The sequence below is a fragment of the Rattus norvegicus genome, chromosome 9 (genome assembly GCF_021556685.1).
Source record: "Rattus norvegicus strain SHRSP/BbbUtx chromosome 9, alternate assembly SHRSP_T2T, whole genome shotgun sequence".
NCBI classification, from domain to species: domain Eukaryota; kingdom Metazoa; phylum Chordata; class Mammalia; order Rodentia; family Muridae; genus Rattus; species Rattus norvegicus.
In genome coordinates, this window is record NC_141542.1 from 109,697,967 (window position 1) to 109,717,407 (window position 19,441).

General features: G+C 41.9%; 1 long non-coding RNA gene and 1 pseudogene across 1 annotated transcript in view; both read left to right on the plus strand.

Moving 5' to 3' along the window:
• LOC148003858 (uncharacterized) overlaps positions 1 to 19,441 on the plus strand; it is a 167,546-nt gene that overhangs the window by 116,438 nt on the left and 31,667 nt on the right. The window lies entirely within an intron of this gene.
• On the plus strand, positions 2,562 to 11,378 carry Set-ps2 (Set nuclear proto-oncogene, pseudogene 2; annotated as a pseudogene).

A 19,441-nucleotide genomic window follows, 5' to 3' on the forward strand; every position in this document is an offset into this window, starting at 1 on the left:
TTTCTCTTTTTTTTTCTATTTTTCTTTTACTGAAAATAGATTTTTTTCATACAATATACTCTGAATAAGGATTCCCTTGCCCTAACTCCTCTGAGATCCACCCTATCACCCCTCTCATCCTAACCCACACCCTTCTGTCTCTCCTTAGAAAACAAATAGACATCCAAAGAATAGTAATATAATAAAAAATAAGATACACCAAAATAAACAAGTTGGAATAGGACAAAACTGACAAATGGGCCAAAGAAAAAGCACAAGAAATACATGTAGATGTGTAGACTCAGAGACACATGTGCATACACACAGGGACCTACAAGAACATAGAACCAGAAACTACAATACATACCCAAGGGATCTGTAAGATTAAAAAAATAAAAAATAAAAATAAAAAATAAAAATAAATGACTAAACATGAGACAAGGAACCTCTAAAGATGTCATTGAAGTCATTTTGTGCTGGGCATCTACTGCTGGGCCTGAAGACTGCTCTTAAGAATGATTTGTATCAGGTTGGGGATTTAGCTCAGTGGTAGTGCGCTTGCCTAGCAAACGCAAGGCCCTGGGTTCGGTCCCCAGCTACAAAAAAAAAAAAAAAGAAAGAAAGAAGAAAAAAAGAGAATGATTTGTATCCCCAGTGAGACTCCTTTGGGAAAAATTAAGTTTTCATTTATGAGGGATTATCATTTGGAGCTAGCCCCTGAGCTCTGGGTGAGGGCCTGTGCCCACTTTTCCCAGCTCTTGACCTCACCTGGTAGAGACCTGTGCAGGCTCTGTGCTGCCAAAGTCTCTGTGAGCTCATATGTTTCTCAGTCATGCTGTGATTAGAAGGGCCGTCTCTCCTTGGTCTCCTCCATCCCCTCTGGCTCTTAAAATCTTTACACTTTTTCCACAAGGTTCACTGAGCCCTGAAGAGAGGGGTTTGATGGAGACATTCCATTTAGGATGGAGGGCTCCATTGTCTGTCTGCAGATCTCTGCATTTGTCTGCTGAGGAGCAAGCTTCTCTGATGATGGCTGGGTAAGGAGGAAGGCACTGATCTGTGAGTGTAGCAGAATCATTGGGAGTCATTTAACTGCCGAATTCCTTTAGTAGAACAATAGTGTTTGGTTTTTGCCCAGGTTACTAGCCCATCTACTCTCAGGTTTTTGTCCACCCAAGCCATGTTGGGAATGGGCTCCATCTCTTGTAGAGATGATCCCTTCTAGCCTACCACCCACCAGAGGTGGTAGAAAAGAAAGGTTATTATGATAGGGAAGTGGACCTGTTGAGAAATGGTCCTTTGAAGCGAGTCCCATCTACATTGTCAGGAAATCAGCACACTTGCTAGCAAATACTTTACAGAGACACGAGTCCAGTTCACCAGTGTCGGGATAGCAGCAGGAACAACCTAGCAGGAACAGTCAGGCCTTAGCAGAATCAGTATGAGTCAGCAGGAGGGACCAGCAGGAATGCTAGGAGACGTTCTCTCAATGAAGTGAAGTTCAGTGAAGCCTGGAGACCAACAAGTGTTGCAGAGCCAACAAGCAGCAAGCCCCTCCCACAGTCCGCTGAGTCCTTTTTATACCCTCTCCAAGCATCACGTGTTCGCCACAGGTCTTGCCTCACCCACCAGTCTTGCCTCAGCATGTGAGTCTGACCTAGCAAAACTCCATGAGAATCTGTCTCAGCTGACATCATTCTGCCAATTGACTCGAGCCCTCAAAGGTGGCAAGAAGTTTTTTTGGTGCATTTCTGTCTTAGGGGTCTTAACAAATGGAGCTCAACTACATACTGTAAGGTGGACTGATACGTGCCTGTCATTAGCCAAGAATTCTTTATCACGAGTCCTTTCACGTGCTTGCTTTGGTAGAACATCTTTTCACCTGCGTCTGCTTCAGTAAAACATTTCCTTCACGAGTCTGCCTTAGTGAAACATCCTTTCGCCTGTGTCCACTTCAGGAAAACACTCTTTCATGTGTTTGCCCCAGCGCATGCCCATCTGACACAACTGACTTCTCAAAGAACCCTTAAGTGTCCACTTCAGGTTGATTGTTAGTTTGTCAGTTTGACACAAACCAGAGAAATCCAGGAAGAGGGGACCTCAACTCAGGAATTGCTTCCGTTGGATTAGTCTTCGTGCAAATGTGTAGGGGGTTAGTGATGGATGTGGTGGGGCCCAGTCTGTTGTGTGCAATGCTGTGCCAGGGTAGGTGGGTGCTCCTGGCTTGTACAAGCAAGCAGCTGAGCAGGCTATGAAGAATGAGAAAGCAAGCAGCACTCTGTTGTTCTGCTCCAGTGTCTGTTTCTAGGATCCTGTTTGTGCTTCTGCTCAGACTTCCCTCAACAACATACTGTGAAGTGGAAAATATAAGCCAGATAAATCATTTCTTCCCCAAGTCAATTTTGTCCAGTGCTTTATCACAGCACCAGAAAGCGAACTAGGACAGTTGAGAAATAAATAGTCTGTGTTTTGTAAATTAAGGCAGAGATCTTACTCTAAGGTTTCTTTAAAATAGTTTTGCTCTTAATTTCAGACTTTTGAGTGTTTAAAAGTATGCGTCCTTATTTTAGTAGAATACATTAATGTTCAGTTATAAGCAAGTGAGAAAAAATGTTAATAGGATATTGAACAAACCCTATTGAATTAAATGATTAATACTAAACTTTCCCTTGAAGAGAAAGTTACCTTTAGATCATATCAGGCTTTGAAGTTTTCTATATCAACTCAAAATATCTGAAACTGAAACTCATGAGGTATTACCTGGGTTCTCCTGTCAATTTCTCACAAGCGAGAGTCAGGGTGAGGGAACTTCGACTGATAAAATGCTTCTGCCAGACTGACCTGTGGCCATGCTTGTTGGGCATTTTCTTGGTTAATAATTAATGTGGAAGGGTCCAGCTCACTGGGGACAGGGCCATTCCTGGTGGCCTGGATGGGTAAGAAAGCAAACCAGGCTGAGAAAGTCGTGAAAAGAAAGCCAGTAAGCAGCACGCTTCTTCCATGGAGCTTACTTCAGTTTCCATCTTCTGGTTTCTGCCCTGACTTCCATGGATAACAGACTCAAAATTGTAGGGCTAAACAAACCCTCCCTGAGTTTCTTTTGGTCATGGCATTTTTATCACAGCAATGGAAACCCTAACTCTAAGACAAGGTATTAAAAATGATTCCCTATGGAATTAGAAAATATCGTCCTGAGTGAGGTAACCCAATCACAAAACAAATGATCAAACCACCCCTCCAAACCACACATGTTAAGTGGATATTAGCCCAAAAGCTCGAATTACCCAAGATACAATTCATAGACCACATGAAGCTCAGAAGAAGGATGACCAAATGCAGATGCTTCACTCCTTCTTAGAAGAGGGAACAAAACATCCGCGGATCCCGGCCCGCAGCAGCTCTCTGCTCCCAGACCCGGTGAGAGAGAGACCCAACCGCCTGGTCAGGTGGGCACTCCTGAGGCTGCAGAGCGGAAGAGACCACCAACACTGCCCACCCCTGCCCACATCCCTGACCCAAGAGGAATCTGTATAAGGCCTCTGGGCTCCCGTGGGGGAGGGCCCAGGAGCGGCAGGACACCTGCCTGAGACACCGCAGGAACTTGAAAGAAACAGACCGGATAAACAGTTCTCTGCACCCAAATCCCGTGGGAGGGAGAGCTAAACCTTCAGAGAGGCAGACAAACCTGGGAAACCAGAAGAGACTGCTCCCTGCACACACATCTCGGACGCCAGAGGAAAAAGCCAAAGACCATCTGGAACCCTGGTGCACTGAAGCTCCCAGAAGGGGCGGCACAGGTCTTCCTGGTTGCTGCCGCTGCAGAGAGCCCCTGGGCAGCACCCCACGAGCGAACTTGAGCCTCGGGACCACAGGTAAGACCAAATTTTCTGCTGCAAGAAAGCTGCCTGGTGAACTCAAGACACAGGCCCACAGGAACAGCTAAAGACCTGTAGAGAGGAAAAACTACACGCCCGAAAGCAGAACACTCTGTCCCCATAACTGACTGAAAGGGAGGAAAACAGGTCTACAGCACTCCTGACACACAGGCTTATAGGACAGTCTAGCCACTGTCAGAAATAGCAGAACAAAGTAACACTAGAGATAATCTGATGGTGAGAGGCAAGCGCAGGAACCCAAGCAACAGAAACCAAGACTACATGCCATCATCGGAGCCCAATTCTCCCACCAAAACAAACATGGAATATCCAAACACACCAGAAAAGCAAGATCTAGTTTCAAAATCATATTTGATCATGATGCTGGAGGACTTCAAGAAAGACATGAACACACTTAGGGAAACACAGGAAAACATTAATAAACAAGTAGAAGCCTACAGAGAGGAATCGCAAAAATCCCTGAAAGAATTCCAGGAAAACACAATCAAACAGTTGAAGGAATTAAAAATGGAAATAGAAGCAATCAAGAAAGAACACATGGAAACAACCCTGGATATAGAAAACCAAAAGAAGAGACAAGTAGCTGTAGATACAAGCTTCACCAACAGAATACAAGAGATGGAAGAGAGAATCTCAGGAGCAGAAGATTCCATAGAAATCATTGACTCAACTGTCAAAGATAATGTAAAGCGGAAAAAGCTACTGGTCCAAAACATACAGGAAATCCAGGACTCAATGAGAAGATCAAACCTAAGGATAATAGGTATAGAAGAGAGTGAAGACTCCCAGCTCAAAGGACCAGTAAATATCTTCAACAAAATCATAGAAGAAAACTTCCCTAACCTAAAAAAAGAGATACCCATAGACATACAAGAAGCCTACAGAACTCCAAATAGATTGGACCAGAAAAGAAACACCTCCCGTCACATAATTGTCAAAACACCAAACGCACAAAATAAAGAAAGAATATTAAAAGCAGTAAGGGAAAAAGGTCAAGTAACATATAAAGGGAGACCTATCAGAATCACACCAGACTTCTCGCCAGAAACTATGAAGGCCAGAAGATCCTGGACTGATGTCATACAGACCCTAAGAGAACACAAATGCCAGCCCAGGTTACTGTATCCAGCAAAACTCTCAATTAACATTGATGGAGAAACCAAGATATTCCATGACAAAACCAAATTTACACAATATCTTTCTACAAATCCAGCACTACAAAGGATAATAAATGGTAAAGCCCAACATAAGGAGGCAAGCTATACCCTAGAAGAAGCAAGAAACTAATCGTCTTGACAACAAAACAAAGAGAATGAAAGCACACAAACATAACCTCACATCCAAATATGAATACAACAGGAAGCAATAATCACTATTCCTTAATATCTCTCAATATCAATGGCCTCAACTCCCCAATAAAAAGACATAGATTAACAAACTGGATACGCAACGAGGACCCTGCATTCTGCTGCCTACAGGAAACGCACCTCAGAGACAAAGACAGACACTACCTCAGAGTGAAAGGCTGGAAAACAACTTTCCAAGCAAATGGTCAGAAGAAGCAAGCTGGAGTAGCCATTCTAATATCAAATAAAATCAATTTCCAACTAAAAGTCATCAAAAAAGATAAGGAAGGACACTTCATATTCATCAAAGGAAAAATCCACCAAGATGAACTCTCAATCCTAAATATCTATGCCCCAAATACAAGGGCACCTACATACGTAAAAGAAACCTTACTAAAGCTCAAAACACACATTGCACCTCACACAATAATAGTGGGAGATTTCAACACCCCACTCTCATCAATGGACAGATCATGGAAACAGAAATTAAACAGTGATGTCGACAGACTAAGAGAAGTCATGAGCCAAATGGACTTAACGGATATTTATAGAACATTCTATCCTAAAGCAAAAGGATATACCTTCTTCTCAGCTCCTCATGGTACTTTCTCCAAAATTGACCATATAATTGGTCAAAAAACGGGCCTCAACAGGTACAGAAAGATAGAAATAATCCCATGCGTGCTATCGGACCACCACGGCCTAAAACTGGTCTTCAATAACAATAAGGGAAGAATGCCCACATATACGTGGAAATTGAACAATGCTCTACTCAATGATAACCTGGTCAAGGAAGAAATAAAGAAAGAAATTAAAAACTTTTTAGAATTTAATGAAAATGAAGATACAACATACTCAAACTTATGGGACACAATGAAAGCTGTGCTAAGAGGAAAACTCATAGCGCTGAGTGCCTGCAGAAAGAAACAGGAAAGAGCATATGTCAGCAGCTTGACAGCACACCTAAAAGCTCTAGAACAAAAAGAAGCAAATACACCCAGGAGGAGTAGAAGGCAGGAAATAATCAAACTCAGAGCTGAAATCAACCAAGTAGAAACAAAAAGGACCATAGAAAGAATCAACAGAACCAAAAGTTGGTTCTTTGAGAAAATCAACAAGATAGATAAACCCTTAGCCAGACTAACGAGAGGACACAGAGAGTGCGTCCAAATTAACAAAATCAGAAATGAAAAGGGAGACATAACTACAGATTCAGAGGAAATTCAAAAAATCATCAGATCTTACTATAAAAACCTATATTCAACAAAATTTGAAAATCTTCAGGAAATGGACAATTTCCTAGACAGATACCAGGTATCGAAGTTAAATCAGGAACAGATAAACCAGTTAAACAACCCCATAACTCCTAAGGAAATAGAAGCAGTCATTAAAGGTCTCCCAACCAAAAAGAGCCCAGGTCCAGACGGGTTTAGTGCAGAATTCTATCAAACCTTCATAGAAGACCTCATACCAATATTATCCAAACTATTCCACAAAATTGAAACAGATGGAGCCCTACCGAATTCCTTCTACGAAGCCACAATTACTCTTATACCTAAACCACACAAAGACACAACAAAGAAAGAGAACTTCAGACCAATTTCCCTTATGAATATCGACGCAAAAATACTCAATAAAATTCTGGCAAACCGAATTCAAGAGCACATCAAAACAATCATCCACCATGATCAAGTAGGCTTCATCCCAGGCATGCAGGGTTGGTTTAATATACGGAAAACCATCAACGTGATCCATTATATAAACAAACTGAAAGAACAGAACCACATGATCATTTCATTAGATGCTGAGAAAGCATTTGACAAAATTCAACACCCCTTCATGATAAAAGTCCTGGAAAGAATAGGAATTCAAGGCCCATACCTAAACATAGTAAAAGCCATATACAGCAAACCAGTTGCTAACATTAAACTAAATGGAGAGAAACTTGAAGCAATCCCACTAAAATCAGGGACTAGACAAGGCTGCCCACTCTCTCCCTACTTATTCAATATAGTTCTTGAAGTTCTAGCCAGAGCAATCAGACAACAAGAGGAGATCAAGGGGATACAGATCGGAAAAGAAGAGGTCAAAATATCACTATTTGCAGATGACATGATAGTATATTTAAGTGATCCCAAAAGTTCCACCAGAGAACTACTAAAGCTGATAAACAACTTCAGCAAAGTGGCTGGGTATAAAATTAACTCAAATAAATCAGTTGCCTTCCTCTATACGAAAGAGAAACAAGCCGAGAAAGAAATTAGGGAAACGACACCCTTCATAATAGACCCAAATAATATAAAGTACCTCGGTGTGACTTTAACCAAGCAAGTAAAAGATCTGTACAATAAGAACTTCAAGACACTGAGGAAAGAAATTGAAGAAGACCTCAGAAGATGGAAAGATCTCCCATGCTCATGGATTGGCAGGATTAATATAGTAAAAATGGCCATTTTCCAAAAGCAATCTACAGATTCAATGCAATCCCCATGAAAATACCAATCCAATTCTTCAAAGAGTTAGACAGAACAATTGGCAAATTCATCTGGAATAACAAAAAACCCAGGATAGCTAAAGCTATCCTCAACAATAAAAGGACTTCAGGGGGAATCACTACCCCTGAACTCAAGCAGTATTACAGAGCAATATTGATAAAAACTGCATGGTATTTTTACAGAGACAGACAGATAGACCAATGAAACAGAATTGAAGACCCAGAAATGAAGCCACACACCTATGGGCACTTGATTTTTGACAAAGGAGCCAAAACCATCCAATGGAAAAAAGATAGCATTTTCAGCAAATGGTGCTGGTTCAACTGGAGGGCAACATGTAGAAGAATGCAGATCGATCCATGCTTATCACCCTGTACAAAGCTTAAGTCCAAGTGGATCAAGGACCTCCACATCAAACCAGACACACTCAAACTAATAGAAGAAAAACTAGAGAAGCATCTGGAACACATGGGCACTGGAAAAAATTTCCTGAACAAAACACCAATGGCTTATGCTCTAAGATCAAGAATCGACAAATGGGATCTCATAAAACTGCAAAGCTTCTGTAAGGCAAAGGACACTGTGGTTAGGACAAAACGGCAACCAACAGATTGGGAAAAGATCTTTACCAATCCTACAACAGATAGAGGCCTTATATCCAAAATATACAAAGAACTCAAGAAGTTAGACCGCAGGGAAACAAATAACCCTATTTAAAAATGGGGTTCAGAGCTAAACAAAGAATTCACAGCTGAGGAATGCCGAATGGCTGAGAAACAACTAAAGAAATGTTCAACATCTTTAGTCATAAGGGAAATGCAAATCAAAACAACCCTGAGATTTCACCTCACACCAGTGAGAATGGCTAAGATCAAAAACTCAGGTGACAGCAGATGCTGGCGAGGATGTGGAGAAAGAGGAACACTCCTCCATTGTTGGTGGGATTGCAGACTGGTAAAACCATTCTGGAAATCAGTCTGGAGGTTCCTCAGAAAATTGGACATTGAACTGCCTGAGGATCCAGCTATACCTCTCCCGGGCATATACCCAAAAGATGCCTCAACATATAAAAGAGACACGTGCTCCACTATGTTCATCGCAGCCTTATTTATAATAGCCAGAAACTGGAAAGAACCCAGATGCCCTTCAACAGAGGAATGGATACAGAAAATGTGGTACATCTACACAATGGAATATTACTCAGCTATCAAAAACAACGAGTTTATGAAATTCGTAGGCAAATGGTTGGAACTGGAAAATATCATCCTGAGTGAGCTAACCCAATCACAGAAAGACATACATGGTATGCACTCATTGATAAGTGGCTATTAGCCCAAATGCTTGAATTACCCTAGATCCCTAGAACAAACGAAACTCAAGACGGATGATCAAAATGTGAATGCTTCACTCCTTCTTTAAATGAGGAAAAAGAATACCCTTGGCAGGGAAGGGAGAGGCAAAGATTAAAACAGAGACTGAAGGAACACCCATTCAGAGCCTGCCCCACATGTGGCCCATACATATACAGCCACCCAATTAGACAAGATGGATGAAGCAAAGAAGTGCAGACCGACAGGAGCCGGATGTAGATCTCTCCTGAGAGACACAGCCAGAATATAGCAAATACAGAGGCGAATGCCAGCAGCAAACCACTGAACTGAGAATAGGTCCCCTATTGAAGGAATCAGAGAAAGAACTGGAAGAGCTTGAAGGGGCTCGAGACCCCAAAAGTACAACAATGTCAAGCAACCAGAGCTTCCAGGGACTAAGCCACTACCTAAAGACTATACATGGACTGACCCTGGACTCTGACCCCATAGGTAGCAATGAATATCCTAGTAAGAGCACCAGTGGAAGGGGAAGCCCTGGGTCCTGCTAAGACTGAACCCCCAGTGAACTAGTCTATGGGGGGAGGGCGGTAATGGGGGGAGGGTTGGGAGGGGAACACCCATAAGGAAGGGGAGGGGAGAGGGGGATGTTTGCCCGGAAACCGGGAAAGGGAATAACACTCGAAATGTATATAAGAAATACTCAAGTTAATAAAAAAAAAAAAAGAAATACTCAAGTTAATAAAAAAAAAAAGAAGAGGGAACAAAAATATTCATAGGAGGGGATATGGTGCCAAAGTTTGGAGCAGAGACTGAAGGAATGGCCATCCAGAGGCTGCCTCACCTGGGGATCCAGCCCATATGCATACAGTCACTAAAACTAGACAATATTGCTGATGCCAAGAAGTGCATGCTGACAGGAGCCTGATATAGCTGTCTCTGGAGAGCCTCATCTAGAGCATGACAAATACAGAGGCGAATGCTATCAGCAAACCATTGAACTGAGGATGGGGTCCCCATTGGAGGAGTTAGAGAAAGGATTGAAGGAACTGAAGGGACCCGCAACCCCATATTAAGAACAACAATGTCAACCAACCAGAGCTCACAGGGACTGAACCACTACCTAAAGACTACTCATGGTCAGACCCATGGCTCCAGCTGCATATGTAGCAGAGGATGGCATTGTTGGGCACCAATGGGAGGAGAAGCCCTTGGTCCTGCCATGGCTGGACCCCCCAGAGTAGGGGAATGTCAGGGCGGGGAGGCAGCAAGGGGTGGGTGCATGGGTTGGGGAGCACCCTCATAGAAGAAGGGAATGGAGATGGGATGGGGGGCTTATGGACAGGAAAGTGGGGAAGGGAATAACATTTGAAATATAATTAAAAATTATCCAAAAAAAATTGAAAAAAATCTCTATCCTGCGTGTTTTTTCCTGCTGTGAACATCAGGCCTCTGCTTTCTGGCCACCCCCTTGCGCCATTGCTCTGCCATCTGTGATCCTCCCTCAGACCACGAAACCCAGACTGGCTGCTGCCCTGAAGCTGGAGGACAAGTCGGCCTCCCCCAGCCTGCTGAAGGGAGAAAAAAAGAACAGCAAGAAGCAATTGACCATATTGATGAAGTACGAAATGAAACAGACAGAACCTAATGAACAAGCCAGTGAGGAAATTTTGAAACTAGAACAAAAATATAACAAACTCGGTCAACCATTTTTTTTTTTTTTATTTTTTCAGAAGAGGTCAGAATTGATCCTTAAAAATCCCAAATTTTTACAACACTTGTCAACCATCCACAAGTGTCTGTACTGCTTGGGGAGATAGACTAGGAGGCTCCGCATTATTTGATGGGAGTTGAAGGGACAGAATTTGAAGACATTAAATTGGGTTACAGAATATATAGATTTTTTTTATTTTGATGGAAATCCTTGTTTTGGAAATAAAGTTCTCTTCAAAGAATTTCATCTGAATGAGAGTGGTAACCTATCTTCAAATTCCACAGGAAATCAAATGGAAATCTGAAAAGGATTTGATGAAACGACCAAGTCAAACACAGAATAAGGCTAGCAGGGGGAGGCAGCAGGAAGAGCCAGAGGCTTCTTTACCTGGTTTGCTGACCGTTCTGACACAGGCGCAGGCGAGCTAGGAAAGGCCATCAAAGATGGTATTTGGTCAAATCCCTTGCAGGACAATTTGGTTCCTGATATGGGTGGTGAAGGGTAGGGAGGAGGAGGAGGAGGATGAGGAGGAAGAGGAGGAGGAGGAAGAGGAAGAGGAAGATGAGGAAGGGTCAGAAGATATTGATGAAGGAGAAGAAGATGAAGGCGAGGACCACTAGCACAGAAGATGGTGGATTCCAACTTTCCCTCCCTTCCTTCCCTCCTTCCTTCCCTCCTTCCTTCCCTCCTTCCTTCCTTCCTTCCTTTCTTTCTTTCTTTCTTTCTTTCTTTCTTTCTTTCTTTCTTTCTTTCTTCTTTCTTCCTTTCTTCCTTTCTTCCTTTCTTCCTTTCTTCCTTTCTTCCTTTCTTCCTTTCTTCCTTTCTTCCTTTCTTCCTTTCTTTCTTTCAAATTTTCTCCAGTCCCTAGGAGCAAGTTGCAGTCATTTTCTCCCTGACCGTCCCTTCTTGTGGTCAAACTCCCTGTTTTTTGAGTTCTCTCAACATCATGGTTCTCAATTCATTTGGGGAAAAATATCTCGAGCAAAACACAGCAGGAAAAGAATCTCCACTTCTCTGTTCTAAATTCACTTTTATCCTTTCTTGTCTCATAAACTGTGGACTCAAGACTTCCACCCTGCTCTGTGGAATAAGGGAAAAGCCCTCCAGTTCCCTTGTCTCTGCTGGAGGCTGAAGGGTGCTGGGCCGCTGAGTGGCAGTGCATAGAATTCTAGCTTTTTCCCTTCTCTGTGTATTGGGTTCAGAGATTACATTGTGTCTCCGTGTGAAAAGAAGAGGGTAGCATTTACTAACATGTATCTGTCTACTTTCTCTTGTTTAATGAAAGAAAAGAGTTAAGGGGGGTAAAGACGGTCAGCAAGGGTGGGCTTGAGGTGTCTGGGAAGTTAAGTGGGTATTTGACAACTGAGCTTCTCCCTTGGCATGTTTAATTGTGATGTTTAACCGACATCTTTGCATTTAAGGTGACACTTTTAAAATAAAATTCTCTCCTAAGGATGACTTGAGCCCTGCCACTCAGTGGGAGAATCAGCAGACCCTGTAGGGCTCTATTGGAGTAGGCATTCTCCACTGTAACTTTATCTTTAATTTTTGTTTTGTTTTGTTTAATTTTTTTTTTTTTTGTTTTCACTGGAAGGGAAAAGATTCTCATTTTAAATGTTGAAGTACAAGTGGCTTTGTTACAATAAAATCAATATGTATACAAAGAAAAAAAAGATTCTCTATAGCCTTTACAGAACGACTCTCAACTTTGAGAATAATTTTATGACCTGATCTCTTAAATATAAAATTGGCATGAAGATGAAAATATAGCTCTAAATTGAGAGGAATTAATTTGATGGCGCAGAAAATTTTCTAAAGGTTTTTTTTGTTGTTGTTGTTGTCATTTTTTAAAGTCTGAGGCCAAGTGTTGACATTTTAAAGCTGAAGTTTTGCGTTTAGGGCTATTGACGGAAACAGAATTCTCATTCAAGCACAAGCTGCTTAGAGAGCTCTGCACGCACATTTAGAGGCTCAAGTAATTGAGCTCTCCGTCTGTACTTACCTGAAAGCGGTGATTTCTAATCTTTGACTTCTGTTTGCGTCAGGGCTCGAACATTCACATTTGTGACTTCCATTTCAACAACAGATTCCAATTCAGATTGTCCTCAGGGCGAGCACGCGGCGGGTGTGGGGTTCTGGTGCTTCGCTCTTCCGCGTGCTCTCCTCTTTCCTCTCTGTGGTCTTCACTACTGTTCTGTGAGAAACCGTAGTTTTGTTGCGTTATTTTGCATATTTACCTCATTATAACTGAGAAATAGCATGATGCAGTATTGTTAAAGTTTATTTTAGGAAGATTACGAACGACTACAGTAGCTGTTGGCAAATGTCTCTACATTTATAATCTACTTGGAGCTTCTCACTTGGACAGTCATGCTATCTTTAGAGAGGAGGCTAAGCGGGTGGGAGGTGGGAAACCTGTCAGGGGCGGAAAGGATCTGCTAGAGCTGCTCTGGCCGTCTCTCCCACAGGGTCCAACTGTGGAGCTGTATGTGCTCTTCCTTTTGGATCTCTGGAAAACAGCAGTGGAAGTAGAGAACTAGGTGAGGCGGTCTGTAAAGTGAAGTCAGGATTCAAAAGTGAAGAAAGAAGAATGGAAGAAAAGAGAGCACAAAAGGCTAGCACAGGGCGCATTGCGGGAATGGCTTTTCTCACGTGCTTGTCCTTTAGTTTGCCCCGAAGTCAGGGAGACCGAGCCTCTGTCCGTGATGCTCTTCTTCTCAGTTTTGCTTTCAGGGAGGTTTCAGGTGTTTCCCCATTGATGAGAAGATTTTAGGGTTCGGTAGCAACTGCCAAGTGTCAGGTGTCTAAACCCTGTGCACGTTTGTTGATTAAACAGGACATCACATTGGACCTAAGTCAGTCTTTCAGTCCACACTGGAGAAGTCATGGCTTTCTAACTGGGCTAAGTGGGCACACATTTTGGATGAAGGATAGAGAGCAGTCACCGTCAAGAGCAGCCACCTTTAGTTTAGTTCCATTGGAGATATTTTTTCCCCCCGGAAGTGCAGGGTACAGGAGTAGTTTCACACCGTGAACATTGCATCTTATTTCTACCACGTAGGTTTGACGTAAATTTATCTACTTCTATATTTGGGGCTTCTTAAATGAACTGCATTTGGTAAGTCAAGAAAGATGCGAAAGACCACGAAGTGAGTCGATTAAGGTTGAGTTTGGCTTGTAAGCTTGTACTCTACCAGGTGGCGACTGCATCGATGTTAGGCAGGTTACTGATCCTCGTTGTCACATCCCCTGATGTTTACCTGTGTCCCACGAGAGATGAGAATATAGCTTGAGATGATGTGTGAAAAGGGCTTAACACAGAGCCTGGCCCAGAGTTAACCCTGCGGGAATCATGATGGAATGCCCTGAAAATGAGAGGAGAAATCCAAGACCTGGGGAAATCTGCAGTCTGCAGCATTGAGACAGAAAAAGGGAAGCCACCATGACATCCATTAGGAGCTGCTGGTCACCTGGGAGTTGCGCTGAAAATAGGTGTCTAAGTTTAGCGATATTGAAAGAATTTAAGCTTTACAAAGTCAATTATTATAGATACCGGTAATAATGTTGCATTGTATTGCCCCCTTCAAATACTGGAATGTTTGTTAAGATTCATAATCTGCATAATTTCTCTGGAAGGGGCTTACTTGCAGCTGGTGAATAGAATTCTTCACAGTGTATGTTGATGGCTATATAGTCTGGTTCCATAATATTTAACAAACTTTTTTGGTTTTGAGTCTGTATTTGCTGGATTCAGTTTCATTTCATGTCTCCTGCAATTTCTTCATGCATATTGTACATACGGAAACTTGAAAACTCCTTTGGACACAATAGCTAAGAGAAGACATTGGTTTTGAATACTAAAGCTGGGTTTAGATGTAAATATTTAATAATGCTTTAAAAGTTTTATCTTTAAGTGATCCTTTCATTTCTCAGATTTTTGGACTGGCAGCTAAAATTTGTGTCTCCTAGGTTTCTTGTATTAATTGGCATGTAAGTTTCCTTTATAAAGAAGTAATACACTATTAAATTCAAAGGAAACTATAAAATGTATCTCTCAGACACCGAGCCACCAACCAGGCAGCATACACATGCTGGTCAGAGGCCCCTGACACATATATAACAGAGGACTGCCTGGTCTGGACTCAGTGGAAGAAGATTCACCTAACCCTTGAGACAGTTGAGGCCCCAGGGAGTGGGGAGGCCTGGCGGGGGAGGCATCTTCTTGGAGTCAGAAGGAGGAGGAATGAGATGAGGAACGGTGGGAGGGCAGACTGGGAGGTGGGCAACGACTGAATTGTAAAAATGTTAAAAGTAATAAACTGCACTGAGGTGCAGAGGTAAAATATTTTCCAATGGGAAAAATGTATCATCTTGAATTGGGGTAATGCATAAAGGCAAATTGATTTATAAAAATATTTTTATTAAGTATAATAATATATACATAATACATCATTTATTGCTGCAATTTTGGATGGCTCTGTAAATATGAGATGCCTAGATTGCATTATCAGCATGCGGAAATATGAGGAACTAAGGGGCAGTTGCTCATGTGGTGCACTTTAATATATACTTCTGTGTCTACTACATATGTGTATCCGATTTGTGCAGTTAATGATGTATTATCTCATTAATACATCACCTATACAACTGGGATTAATTAATTTACCTATATATGAAAAAGGAGATAGGAACATATAAAAGGAAATCATGTTATGAAAGATAAAATAGTTCAATGTAACATTCAGAGTATGTGGTAAGGAACTTTGAACTTTAATCTGCCTGAGTAACAAGTGTGATTCACATCTGTAAATTAGAAGGCATTGGATTCGAAAACCATTTCTCTAATAATTCTTAGAGCATGTTACAGACATCCAGACTAAATTAATATTCTCTTTATTTTCTTATAACTGAGCTGATTTACTCTGTGTGTGGAATTTATGCATGTATGCATGTATGAGATCTCTGACAATAGTAGTTTGTCCGTCTGGAGAGAAGTTTTACACTGGGACATCATAAGCACATTTATTATTACGGGATCATCTGTCAAGCACTTGCTGTATTGGGGCTTGAGTGGGTGCTGGGGGTGTGGAGGCAACAGGTTTATTATCTGCTGTGTAAGATTTCTCAGTACAGTGAGGGATGCAGATAGGAAAGAGACCAGATCATAGTACTGTTGGAAGCCGGATCTATGACAAAGGGTGCATGATTCCCAAATACACATGAGGATGTGACAGGTCCTCTACAATTGCTTCTCAAAGGAGAACCACTAGTATAATGTGTGTAATTCAGCATGGTCTAGTGCAGGGGACACATGACTTCCCTGTGGAGTGTCATCAAGGGACAGGTTGTAAAGTTCAGAAAACTAAGGGGAAGGTAAATTATGCCACTTGTGGCAGATCTAAGGCATCAGAGGGGTATCCTCTAGAGCAGCCAACTTACCTCTATTACAGCCAAGTGATGGATGGCCTGTAGATCTTGTGTGCACTTACACAAATTTCCCTGCTGTGGAGGAGGAGTGGTGCTGATGGGCTCTCTTGCCCCACCAGCTTAAGTGTCCTGATTCTAAGTCTCAGGATCTCTGCAAGCTCAATTTTCCCCTTCTAGACAGAAAGAAGCCTCTTGTGCAAAGGCTTGTTTATTTTATCGTCATATTCTTTTCAGATAAATTTTATGGTAAAAATAAACCAGTGCCAAGCTTTTGTAAGCTTTCTCCTTAGACTCAGGGGACATTTTTTTCTTCCAATCAGCAAAAGCATACGTCTTACAAATCAAAAGATAGACATCAACAACTCTTGTTTTGACAATTGCTTCAGAAGCCTGGTGGTACAAGCTTCTGATAGGGCTCAAAGCTAGAAGGAAAGAGAAACAGCATTACAGAATTCCACTATTGCTTTTTTTTTTTATTAACTTGAGTATTTCTTATATACATTTTGAGTGTTATTCCCTTTCCCGGTTTCCGGGCAAACATCCCCCTCCGCCCTCCCCTTCCTTATGGGTATTCCCATCCCAACGCTCCCCCCACTGCTGCCCTCCCCCCAACAGTCTTAGGGGGTTCAGTCTTAGCAGGACCCAGGGCTTCCCCTTCCACTGGTGCTCTTACTAGGATATTCATTGCTACCTATGAGGTCAGAGTCCAGGGTCAGTCCATGTATAGTCTTTAGGTAGTGGCTTAGTCCCTGGAAGCTCTGGTTGCTTGGCATTGTTGTACATATGGGGTCTCGAGCCCCTTCAAGCTCTTCCAGTTCTTTCTCTGATTCCTTCAACGGGGGTCCTATTCTCAGTTCAGATGTTTGCTGCTGGCATTCGCCTCTGTATTTGCTGTATTCTGGCTGTGTCTCTCAGGAGCGATCTACATCTGGCTCCTGTCGGTCTGCACTTCTTTGCTTCATCCATCTTGTCTAATTGGGTGGCTGTATATGTATGGGCCACATGTGGGGCAGGCTCTGAATGGGTGTTCCTTCAGTCTCTGTTTTAATCTTTGCCTCCCTCTTCCCTGCCAAGGGTATTCTTGTTCCCCTTTTAAAGAAGGAGTGAAGCATTCACATTTTGATCATCCATCTTGAGTTTCATTTGTTCTAGGCATCTAGGGTAATTCAAGCATTTGGACTAATAGCCACTTATCAATGAGTGCATACCATGTATGTCTTTCTGTGATTGGGTTAGCTCACTCAGGATGATATTTTCCAGTTCCAACCATTTGCCTACGAATTTCATAAAGTCGTTGTTTTTGATAGCTGAGTAATATTCCATTGTGTAGATGTACCACATTTTCTGTATCCATTCCTCTGTTGAAGGGCATCTGGGTTCTTTCCAGCTTCTGGCTATTATAAATAAGGCTGCGATGAACATAGTGGAGCACGTGTCTTTTTTATATGTTGGGGCATCTTTTGGGTATATGCCCAAGAGAGGTATAGCTGGATCCTCAGGCAGTTCAATGTCCAATTTTCTGAGGAACCTCCAGACTGATTTCCAGAATGGTTGTACCAGTCTGCAACCCCACCAACAATGGAGGAGTGTTCCTCTTTCTCCACATCCTCGCCAGCATCTGCTGTCACCTGAGTTTTTGATCTTAGCCATTCTCACTGGTGTGAGGTGAAATCTCAGGGTTGTTTTGATTTGCATTTCCCATATGACTAAAGATGTTGAACATTTCTTTAGTTGTTTCTCAGCCATTCGGCATTCCTCAGCTGTGAATTCTTTGTTCAGCTCTGAACCCCATTTTTAAATAGGGTTATTTGTCTCCCTGTGGTCTAACTTCTTGAGTTCTTTGTATATTTTGGATATAAGGCCTCTATCTGTTGTAGAATTGGTAAAGATCTTTTCCCAATCTGTTGGTTGCCGTTTTGTCCTAACCACAGTGTCCTTTGCCTTACAGAAGCTTTGCAGTTTTATGAGATCCCATTTGTCGATTCTTGATCTTAGAGCATAAGCCATTGGTGTTTTGTTCAGGAAATTTTTTCCAGTGCCCATGTGTTCCAGATGCTTCCCTAGTTTTTCTTCTATTAGTTTGAGTGTGTCTGGTTTGATGTGGAGGTCCTTGATCCACTTGGACTTAAGCTTTGTACAGGGTGATAAGCATGGATCGATCTGCATTCTTCTACATGTTGCCCTCCAGTTGAACCAGAACCATTTGCTGAAAATGCTATCTTTTTTCCATTGGATGGTTTTGGCTCCTTTGTCAAAAATCAAGTGACCATAGGTGTGTGGGTTCATTTCTGGGTCTTCAATTCTATTCCATTGGTCTATCTGTCTGTCTCTGTACCAATACCATGCAGTTTTTATCACTATTGCTCTGTAATACTGGTTGAGTTCAGGGATAGTGATTCCCCCTGAAGTCCTTTTATTGTTGAGGATAGTTTTAGCTATCCTGGGTTTTTTGTTATTCCAGATGAATTTGCAAATTGTTCTGTCTAACTCTTTGAAGAATTGGATTGGTATTTTGATGGGGATTGCATTGAATCTGTAGATTGCTTTTGGTAAAATGGCCATTTTTACTATATAAATCCTGCCAATCCATGAGCATGGGGGATCTTTCCATCTTCTGAGGTCTTCTTCAATTTCTTTCTTCAGTGTCTTGAAGTTCTTATTGTACAGATCTTTTACTTGCTTGGTTAAAGTCACACCGAGGTACTTTATATTATTTGGGTCTATTATGAAGGGTGTCGTTTCCCTAATTTCTTTCTCGGCTTGTTTCTCTTTTGTGTAGAGGAAGGCTACTGATTTATTTGAGTTAATTTTATACCCAGCCACTTTGCTGAAGTTGTTTATCAGCTTTAGTAGTTCTCTGGTGGAACTTTTGGGATCACTTAAATATACTATCATATCATCTGCAAATAGTGATATTTTGACTTCTTCTTTTCCGATCTGTATCCCCTTGACCTCCTTTTGTTGTCTGATTGCTCTGGCTAGAACTTCAAGAACTATATTGAATAAGTAGGGAGAGAGTGGGCAGCCTTGTCTAGTCCCTGATTTTAGTGGGATTGCTTCAAGTTTCTCTCCATTTAGTTTAATGTTAGCAACTGGTTTGCTGTATATGGCTTTTACTATGTTTAGGTATGGGCCTTGAATTCCTATTCTTTCCAGGACTTTTATCATGAAGGGGTGTTGAATTTTGTCAAATGCTTTCTCAGCATCTAATGAAATGATCATGTGGTTTTGTTCTTTCAGTTTGTTTATATAATGG